At 44.9% G+C, this 11,242-nt stretch overlaps 1 pseudogene; it reads left to right on the plus strand.

Moving 5' to 3' along the window:
• The first annotated feature begins 3,689 nt into the window (after window positions 1–3,689).
• LOC148094583 (uncharacterized) lies at window positions 3,690–10,941 on the plus strand (annotated as a pseudogene).
• The last annotated feature ends 301 nt before the right edge of the window (window positions 10,942–11,242 follow it).

Here is an 11,242-nt window from a genome sequence, read left to right on the forward strand (position 1 = left end):
GGGAGAGGGAGAGAGAGAGAGAGGGAGAGGGAGAGAGAGAGAGGGAGGGAGAGAGAGAGGGAGAGGGAGAGGGAGAGAGAGAGAGAGGGAGAGGGAGAGGGAGAGAGAGAGAGAGAGAGAGGGAGAGGGAGAGGGAGAGAGAGAGAGGGCGAGAGAGAGAGGGAGAGGGAGAGAGAGAGAGGGAGAGGGAGAGAGAGAGAGAGAGGGCGAGAGAGAGAGAGGGAGAGAGAGAGAGGGAGAGAGAGAGAGAGGGCGAGAGAGAGAGAGGGAGAGGGAGAGAGAGAGAGAGAGAGAGAGGGAGAGGGAGAGGGAGAGAGAGAGAGAGGGACAGAGAGAGAGAGGGAGAGAGAGGGAGAGAGAGAGAGGGAGAGAGAGAGAGGGAGAGAGAGAGAGAGGGAGAGAGAGAGAGGGAGGGAGAGAGAGAGAGAGAGAGAGAGAAACAAAAAGAGAATGAACAAAGACAGTGAGTCATAGACAGGTCAGTCCCATCTCTCATTAATTGGGATTTTCTGAATATTGTAGTTGCAGAGAAGAATAAAGTTCAAGCCACCCAAATGTGAAAAGTTTTTGAGATGTTTTTAATCCAATTTATTTTGAAAGTGTAGTTTAGGGAACTGAAATCTATCAAATTTAAGCCCCCATTGTTATAAATGTTCATAACTACGGATTTGCAAATGTTGCGAATTTTGAGTTTTATTGATGATAGGGTTAAAGTTTAGAGCGTTCCTAGAATTCATATCCTTGGTAATAACGATTCCCAAATATGGTACACAACTTTTCACTGGGAAACATAGGACACGGTACACTTGTTCACTGGTAGCAGTTCACTTATTGAGGATTAGGAAGAGGCCCGGTGCTCTGGAGAAAGACTCTGGCTGTGTCCCAATTCAGGGTCTGCAGCCTTAACGGTCCTCAAGGGCCGCGTACTCAAAGACCGCTGAGGCCGGAAGTGCGAGGCTTGTGAAATGGGACGGTCTAGCCTCCGTCGCGCTGCCCAGGTTGCCTAGCAACCATGGTAGCTGGAAACGTGTGGTTGACAGAAATGAAGGAGAACATATTTTGTTTGTTTTTTTGTTTCTACACGAGCTCTGTGTGATTTAATAAGTATCTGAGGCTGAGACCACAGGACTGTAAAACATGACTGTTGGGCTTCATATCTGTACTGAACAGTCATATAAGATTAGCTAGTAAATAACAAATAGTTAATGTTGTTCATGAGACTAAAGTCAGTGTAAATATGAGATGGCCAATATTATAGTTATTATATTAATCATTATTAGTTATTAAAGTAGTGAGTTTGAACTCTCAAATCAAATCACTTCTGTTGTCACATCACATGTGCAGGTACACTGGTACAGCACATGTGAGTGACTCTGTGTCAAATACTGAACTTCAGTAAAGATTCAAGTTGCAGTCATTTATATGTCCTATCACCTCAAATCTTCACTCAAAGACAAGTATCTTTGACAGTGTATATATAGATGTATCATATATAAGAGACAAATATTGTTCTTTCCTTATGTTGGCATCATTACATTTGGCTCAAGGCTTACATATATGTATAAAAAGCAAATGTACGAGCTGTGATAACTGTGTCTGATAGAATGAAGAGTAGACTGATATATGAAATATTCCTTTATTGGGTGAGAAAATCAGACCATGTCATAACTGTTATATTCCCACTGTGGTGTCAGTACACTATTCGAGCTTAGAGTCAGACTGCACACACTATAGTTTGTTTACATGTGGACTTCTTCTTTATTGAGATAACACAGAAGTTACACACACACATAACTGGGCGTGGTGCCCCCTACTGGCGATGGCTTGCATAGCACACCATAACTCTTGGTTCATACATAACATCTCCTCCCCACTAAGTACGACCGTGGCACCACCCACAGAAACATTTCCCATAACCAAAGTAGTACCTTTTTTTTTACCTTTTTTTTTTCATTACAACATTCATGAAAACTGGAACTAATGTTGCTTTCTGTATGAATTTCTTTTTAGTTGAGAATAATGTCTCTGAACCCAACATTCTCACAGAACTACTTAGTACACTCACCCATCACGATAACGAGCGGGTGGCTTAGTGACTCTCACTGGGTAACATCTTACAAACTCTGTAACCTGTGTACAGTCAGACGGTGGTGGTTTAACAGACTGGGGTGTTTCTGGAGATAAAGTGGTCCCCAGAACTTGTTCAATAGTCTCTTCCTGCAGAGATGTACAAGGGTGAAGCATGGTGTCACTACCACTCTGGGCTGGTGACATTTGAGAGCTTGTCAGAGGATCCACTGTGACCTGCTGAGATACTGACTCAGGTCGTGTCAGCATCTGATCCACATGACGTTTCCACACTCCTTGTGCTCCCACATTCACCTTGCATGACACTGGCCCAGTCTTCTCCAGTATGACACCGTGCGTCCACTTGTCCTCTCCCTTCCTATAATCACGCACCAGGACAGGCTCGCCAACAGTGAACCGTCTGTCCCTGGAGTATTGCTGCCGGCATTGTTGTTGAGCATCTTGTGACCGACGCACTGCTCTGGCCACACTGGGCTTCAGAAAATCCAGCCGAGAGCGCAGCTTGCGTCCAATGAACAATATAGCTGGCGTTTCTCTAGTTGTTGCATGGGGAGTGTTGCGATATGTCAAGAGGAACGTGTCAAGGCATTGTTGCACAGGTGCTGTACCCCTGGAAGCTTTCAGTGCTTGCTTGAATGTCTGCACAAAACGCTCAGCCAAACCATTAGTGGCAGGATGGTACGGCGCGGAGCGGATGTGCTTGACTCCATTAGCTTTCAGGAACACCCTGAATTCCTCAGAACAGAACTGCGGTCCGTTATCACTCACCAGGACATGGGGAATGCCATGACGACTAAAGAGACCTCGTAGCACTTGTATGGTTTTACCGGCTGTGGTGCTATCCATAATATGCACCTCAGGCCACTTGGAATGTGCATCTACCACACCAGGTACATGTGACCTTCAAATGGACCCGCAAAATCCACATGGGTCCGTTCTCACGGACAGGAAGGCCACAGCCAAGGGTGCAAAGGTGCTAACCCAGGCTCTTTTTGCACACGCTGACAAGAGTGGCAGGCTTTAGCTTGAAGCTCAATTTAAGAATCAAAGCCAGGCCACCAAACATAGCTGCGAGCTAAACTCTTCATCCTCACCATCCCTGGATGTGCAATGTGGAGCTCTTTCAGGACATGAGAGCACAGCTTAGGTGGCACAACCACCCTCACGCCCCACATGAGGCATCCCTGCTGTATTGTGAGTTCATGTCTGCGCATCAGATAGGGTGACAGCTCTTGGTCTGTGTCCTTTGGTGCCGGAAAACGTCCAATTGTTAACATTTCCAGGACACAAGACAAAGTGACATCAGACACAGTGTCACGTCTGATCTCTGCGACACTGACTGGTAATGTGTCCAGTTGAGATGCGTAGAATACCTCAACCGCTCCCTGTTTCTCTTTCTGTGCAAGGGACAGAGGTAAACGTGACAGACCATCAGCATTGGCGTGATGTGCCCCCTTCCGATACTGTAAGGTGTAATTATGTGCTGACAGAAGGAGCGCCCAACGCTGCATTCGCGCAGCTGCCATTGATGGTGTACCTTTTACTGGACTCAGAATAGAGGTCAGTGGGCGATGATCAGTGAGCAAGGTGAACTTGTTACCATGGAGATACTGGTGAAACTTGCACACTCCAAAAACAATTGCCAACGCTTCCCTCTCGATCTGAGCATAGTTGCTGAGGGTTTGTGAAGCATAAGCAATTGGCCGTTCTTGGCCATCAGACATGACATGTGAGAGCACGGCTCCAACTCTATTGCTGTGTTGGCACTCTTGGTGGCGCTGTCACTTGGTGTTCGCTCGCTCTGTGGTAGAGTATCACTTCCTGTTCCTGCTCAAACACAGTGGTGTTTCTGAGTAGCTTATCTGCTTAGCAATTTAATTAACAACAACTTTTAAATACATTCTCTTTTCATAGTATAATCTTCATGTGCTTCATCCGAAGCACACTTTCTGTGTACTCACTACCTAATTTATAGCCAAAGTATTCACTCACTGTCTCTGTACTGATTCGCTAGCTTAGCTTAGCTCGTAGCCGACTCGTTAGCACCATGGCTACTTCACCTGTCCCTCCTGCACGTTCTTGCTCATTGTGTCAGATGTTTAGTTACTCCTCGGCCTCCTTTAGCAGTAATGATATCTGTAACAAATGTAGCATATTTGCAGCTCTGGAGGCCAGGATTACTGAATTGGAGACTCGGCTTCGCACCCTTCATTCACCCGTAGCTAGCCAGGCCCCTGTAGCTGGTGCAGCCGAAGATAGCGAAAGGCCCCGCTAGCTGTTCCCCGGCAGACCCCAAGCAGCTGGGGAAAGAGGGCGGCTGGGTGACGGTGAGGAGGAAGCATAGTCCTAAACAGAAGCCCCAGGTACACCACCAACCCGTTCATGTGTCTAACTGTTTTTCCCCACTCGGCGACACACCTGCCGGGGGTCAAACTCTGGTAATTGGTGATTCTGTTCTCAGACATGTGAAGTTAGAGACACCGGCAACCATAGTCAATTGTCTTCCAGGGGCCAGAGCAGGCGACACTGAAGGAAATTTAAAACTGCTGGCTAAGGGTAAACGTAAATTCAGTAAAATCATAATTCACGTCGGCAGTAATGACACCCGGTTACGCCAATCGAAGGTCACTAAAATCAATGTTGAATCGGTGTGCAACTTTGCCAAAACAATGTCGGACTCTGTAGTTTTCTCTGGTCCCCTCCCCAATCAGACCAGGAGTGACATGTTTAGCCGCATGTTCTCCTTGAATTGCTGGCTGTCTGAGTGGTGTCCCAGAAACGATGTGGGCTTCATAGATAATTGGCAAACCTTCTGATGGAAACCTGGTCTTGTTAGGAGAGACGGCATCCGTCCCACTTTGGATGGAGCAGCTCTCATTTCTAGAAATATGGACAAATTTATTAAACCCCCCAAAATATGACTATCCAGAGTTGGGACCAGGAAGCAGAGTTGCAGTCTTACACGCCTCTCTGCAGCTTCCCTCCTCCTGCTACCCCCCCAAAAACCCATCTCCATAGAGACTGTGTCAGCTTCCAAAAAGACAAAAAACAAACTAAAAACCAGCAACAAACAACTTAAACATAAACAATTACAAAGAAAGAACAATACAGTATCCACATCTGAACCAAAGAGTAAAACAGTGAAATGTGGATTATTAAATATTAGGTCTCTCTCCTCCAAGTCTCTGTTAGTACATGACTTAATAATTGATCAACAAATCGATTTACTCTGGCTTACAGAAACCTGGTTGCAGCAGGATGATTATGTTAGTTTAAATGAATCAACACCCCCGAGTCATTCTAACTAACAGAAATCTCGAAGCACAGGCCGAGGGGGAGGTGTGGCAGCAATTTTTCACACCAGCCTATTAATCAACCAAAGACCCAGACAGACTTTTAATTCATTTGAAAGCCTGATGCTTAACATTGTCCACCCCAGCTGTGAAACTCAGAAACCAGTCTTACTTGTTATCATCTATCGTCCAGCTGGGCATTACACAGAGTTTCTGTCTGATTTCTCAGACTTTATATCTGATTTAGTTCTGAGCTTAGATAAAATAATTATTGTGGGTGATTTTAACATCCATGTAGATGCTAAAAATGACAGCCTCAACATGGCATTTAATCTGTTATTAGACTCAATGGGCTTCTCTCAAAATGCAAAAGAACCCACCCACCACTTTAATCACACTCTAGATCTTGTTTTAATATATGGCATAGAAACTGAACATTTAACAGTGTTTCCTGAAAACCCTCTCCTGTCTGATCATTTCCTGATAACATTTACATTTACAATAATTGATTACACAGCAGTGGAGAGTAGACTTTATCAAAGTAAATGTCTTTCTGAAAGCGCTGTAACTAAGTTTCAGAATATAATCCACCCACTGTTATCATCGTCAATGCCCTGTACCAACACAGAGCAGAGCAGCTATCTGAATGCTACCCCAACAGAGGTCGATTATCTTGTTAATAATTTCACCTCCTCACTACGTACGACTCTGGATACTGTAGCTCCTGTGAAAACTAAGGTCTCTAATCACAAGTACCTGACCCCGTGGTATAATTTTCAAACACGTACCCTAAAGCAGATGACTCGTAATCTGGAGAGGAAATGGCGTGTCACAAATTTAGAGGATCATCATTTAGCATGGAGAAATAGTTTGCTGCTTTATAAGAAAGAAGTCCTGCCATTAATTAATTCTTCGATCTTAAATATGATCAACCTATCTCTAATAATCGACTATGTACCACAGGCCTTCAAGCTGGCTGCAGTTAAACCTTTACTCAAAAAGCATCTCTGGACAGAGCAGAAGTAAAGCTGCAGGGGTTTTATTTTGGTGTTACTGTTTGTCTTAGCTAATTATAGGCCAATCTCCAACTTTCCTTTCATATCAAAAATCCTTGAAAGAGTAGTTGTCACACAGCTAACAGATCATCTGCAGAGGAATGGTTTATTTGAAGAGTTTCAGTCAGGTTTCAGAGTTCATCACAGCACAGAAACAGCTTTAGTGAAGGTTACAAATGATCTTCTTATGGCCTCTGACAGTGGACTCATCTCTGCCGGTTCTGCCAGAGGTTTCTTCCTGTTAAAGGGGAGTTTTTCCTTCCCACTGTCGCCAAAGTGCTTGCTCATAGGGGGTCATATGATTTTTGGGTTTTTCTCTGTATCCATGAAGCGCCTTGAGGCGGTAAAAACAATAGAGGGGTTTGAGTTTATCACCTTGGTGTTTATATAAGTCTGCGTGTGCATTAGTGATACAGATAAAGACAGATTGATTGATTGATTGATCATACTTTATTCATCCCGAAGGAAATTGGTTAAGGCTGCCAGCCGTGCCCGCGCCATCTTACCCTCCGACCATACATACATTACACAAACATCACATGGGGTAGACAGGTCAGAGAGGTATAACAATGGAAAATGCACCACATGAGGAAAGATAAGAAGAAAAAAATAACTCCTCCCAGACTGAGCTCCAACAGGGAGATCAGTTTGAGAACAGAAAAAAACACCTCTGCACATGAAAAAACTCTTAATACACCAAAGAAACACATGACAAGTAACAGGGGTGGGTAAAGGGTAAGAGACAGCTGAATTAGACAGTACATCCGGGCCTGCAGCCTGTGCGCTGGTCTCCTTGATCCCCGTCAGCATCGGAAGGGAATAAGCATCGAAGGCGTTTGGAAAGGGAGGGGGGATGAGTGTGTGCATATCAGTGTATATGTATGTGTGTGCGTGTCCAGAGTTCAGCTGAGACAGTGTCCTTCACCCTGCCAGGCTAAGTAAACAGTCTTCCAGCCAACCCAGATGGCCTTGCATAGAATGGGAAGAACAGACTAAACACAGTCGTTATCAGGGTGTTTTTGTTCGGCTCCAGCCTTGCGACCGCAGCTGGTGCCGAGAGGGTATCCGCATGAAGTGATGGTGGTTTTTACTTTAGTGCAAACAGCTCATATGAATTTCAAAGCAGTTCTACAGTCCAACACTGGTCTCTCAATCTCCCGTTGGAGAGCCGCGAGCTTCGCCATACTTGCGTTCTGTGATGTTGTTATTTCTTGTGCTCAAAGAGCCGATTCTGAGAACTCACGACCGCAGTGAGCTGCTCCAAAATGTGATCCAATTTGCGCTCAGATCTTATCCGTGCTGACTCAATGAGCCCATTTTGAGAAACTCATGCCTCTTCCCATCGTTCCAATCCCAGCGGGCAGCCTTGGGGGGGTTTGAACAGCCGGTTCCGCTTTCTTAATTCTTCGATAAGTCAGGGCTAAGCCAGCTCCGATCAGCAAGAACCCTGTTATCATGGTTCCGAATAGGTAGATATCTTCAGCACTCGGGCTCACCCAAGCCAGTGACTCTGACTCACTCTGACAGTGGACTCATCTCTGTGCTTGTCCTACTAGACCTCAGTGCAGCGTTCGATACTGTCGACCCTAATATCCTATTAGAGCGATTAGAACATGCTGTAGGTTTTACAGGTACTGTGCTGCAGTGGTTTGTATCATATCTATCTAATAGACTCCAGTTTGTGCATGTAAATGGAGAGTCCTCTTCACACACTGAGGTTAATTATGGAGTTCCACAGGGTTCAGTGCTAGGACCAATTCTGTTTACATTATACATGCTTCCCCTAGGCAGCATCATTAGAAGACATAGCATACATTTTCACTGCTATGCAGATGACACCCAGCTCTATCTGTCCATGAAGCCAGATAACACACACCAATTAGTTAAACTGCAGGAATGTCTTAAAGACATAAAGACTTGGATGGCCGCTAACTTTCTGCTTCTTAATTCAGATCAAACTGAGGTTATTGTACTCGGCCTTGAAAAGCTTAGAAATATGGTATCTAACCAGATTCTTACTCTGGATGGCATTACCTTGGCCTCCAGTAACACTGTGAGGAGCCTTGGAGTCATTTTTGACCAGGATATGTCCTTCAATGCACATATTAAACAAATATGTAAGACTGCGTTCTTCCATTTGCGCAACATCTCTAAAATTAGAAATATCCTGTCTCAGAGTGATGCTGAAAAACTAGTTCATGCATTTATTACTTCCAGGCTGGACGACTGTAATTCATTATTATCAGGAAGTCCTAAAAACTCGCTGAAAAGCCTTCAGCTAAACCAAAATGCTGCAGCAAGAGTCCTGACAGGGACTAGAAAGAGAGAGCATATTTCTCCTGTTTTGGCTTCCCTTCATTGGCTTCCTGTTTAATCCAGAATTGAATTCAAAATCCTGCTCCTCACAGGAGTGAGGAGCAGGAAGGTCTTAAATAATCAGGCCCCATCTTATCTTAATGACCTTGTAGTACCATATCACCCTATTAGAGCACTTCGCTCTCGCTCTGCAGGCCTACTTGTTGTTCCTAGAGTATTTAAAAGTAGAATGGGAGGGAGAGCCTTCAGTTTTCAGGCCCCTCTTCTGTGGAACCAGCTTCCAGTTTGGATTCGGGAGACAGACACTATCTCTACTTTCAAGATTAGGCTTCAAACTTTCCTTTTTGCTAAAGCATATAGTTAGGGCTGGACCAGGTGACCCTGAATCCTCCCTTAGTTATGCTGCAATAGACGTAGGCTGCCGGGGATTCCCATGATGCATTGAGTTTTTCCTTTCCAGTCACCTTTCTCACTCACTATGTATTAACAGACCTCTCTGCATTGAATCATATCTGTTATTAACCTCTGTCTCTCTTCCACAGCATGTCTTTTATCCTGTCTTCCTTCTTTCACCCCAACCGGTCGCAGCAGATGGCCGGCCCTCCCTGAGCCTGGTTCTGCCGGAGGTTTCTTCCTGTTAAAAGGGAGTTTTTCCTTCCCACTGTCGCCAAAGTGCTGCTCATAGGGGGTCATATGATTGTTGGGTTTTTCTCTGTATCTATGAAGCGCCTTGAGGCGACTTTTGTTGTGATTTGGCGCTATATAAATAAAATTGAATTGAATTGAATTGAATTGAATCATTAGCCAACCATTGGTCTCATGACTGAATGTCATTGACTTAAATGTGGGTGGGACCACAACAGGAGTCTTGAGTTCATATAAAAGGAGACTCATGTTCAAGCATCCCTCATGGATTTGGAAACACAGACAATACAGGATATTCCAAAAGAACTTCCGGACTCACTGGTAAGGAAGAGTGTTCATTGCAAGTCTGTATTATTGGTTCAACTCATGCAAGAACTTGTCTCTTAAATTCAGTAAGTGCATCTGCTTTGACCAGTTGTACACAACAACTGCTACAAATTCTACCTGACCCTCCATGTTAGGTCTATCAAATTGAGTTCTATGTTTCATATCAAGATCACTTTAAATGGAGACACTGATGGTGGTTGTATTCCTAAGTGCACCCACTCAAAGTGACCTTGCACATGAGTTTACAGCAATTAGACACTTGAAGCAAACTTTAGTTAACATGGTTCACTTACAGAACATCTCAAATAGAGACCCCTCAAATGGAAAAACTTGTGGTTTTCCTTTTGCCTTACTGCTCCTATTTGGGGAAGTCTTTATTTTGAATAGTTCAGGGAATCATTAATGTATGTGTTAATAAGATGCCTCTGATTGAAGCCGCACAAAACCTTCAACAGCTACTGGAGACAAAAGAGGAAACCAAAATACAATGGGCCGCTACTACAGTCGTTAGCCACCCATTGGTTTCATGACTGAATGTCATTGACTTAAATGTGGGTGGGACTGAAAGAGGAGTCTTGAGTTCATATAAAAGGAGACTCAAGTCTAGGTAACCCTCATGGATTTGGAAACACAGACAATACAGGATATTCCAAAAGATCTTCTGGACTCACTGGTAATAAAGAGCATTCATTACAAGTCTGTATTATTGGTCCAACTCATGCAAGAACTTGACTCTTGAATTCAGTAAGTGCATCTGCTTGGACCAGTTGTACACAACTGTCATGGTCCCCGCACCTCGTCAGATGACAGCAGTCAGGCGCTATGTTTTGTTTTGTTTATTCTCCTCTCTTGCCTCTGCTCTGTTTCTCTCTCTCGTCCTCGTCCTCTCCCTCTCTCTTTCTCCTGCCGGGGCGGAGCTCAGTGTGGGCTCCCGCCCCTGGCCCACGCACCTGGGGATGATCAGCACACCTGCCGCTGATTACCTGAGCACCTGTGGGCAATTATTCCAGCAGCATATAAGATCTGCGCACTCAATCAGTCATGGCCTGAGTATCAGGTTAGTCAGTGATGTTTTATTGCTCAGTCCAGATCCTGTGTGAAAACTTACCTGCTTTTTCCTGTCTTCAGAGTCGGCTCCTGGAGTGGGGTTCTCGCCTCAGTCATCCCCGCTTTTCTGGACCTGGGCCACCAGCTGCTGGTACAGCATTGCCAACTAGCCTGAAACTCACCTGCCTGCCTCCCCGCACCTCGACCTCATCTGGGCCTCGCCCCCCACCTGTCCCCTTCACCTGAAACCAATGCCCTGGTCTCTTCACAGTATTTTACCCAGCCCAGCTTCCACCTCCCCACTGCCACAGCTGTCCAACCTTGAAGTCCAGGAACGAGACAGCTTGATATCGTATATGCATTCATATTGATGTCATATAAGGCATTCAGTATGATGTCATATAAGGCATTCAGTATGATGTCATATAAGGCATTCAGTATGATGTCATACAGGCATACTGTATGATGTCA

The sequence above is a fragment of the Neolamprologus brichardi genome, unplaced genomic scaffold (assembly GCF_056152115.1).
Source record: "Neolamprologus brichardi isolate AB-2024 unplaced genomic scaffold, ASM5615211v1 NODE_ptg000033l+_length_6344489_cov_1, whole genome shotgun sequence".
NCBI lineage: Eukaryota > Metazoa > Chordata > Actinopteri > Cichliformes > Cichlidae > Neolamprologus > Neolamprologus brichardi.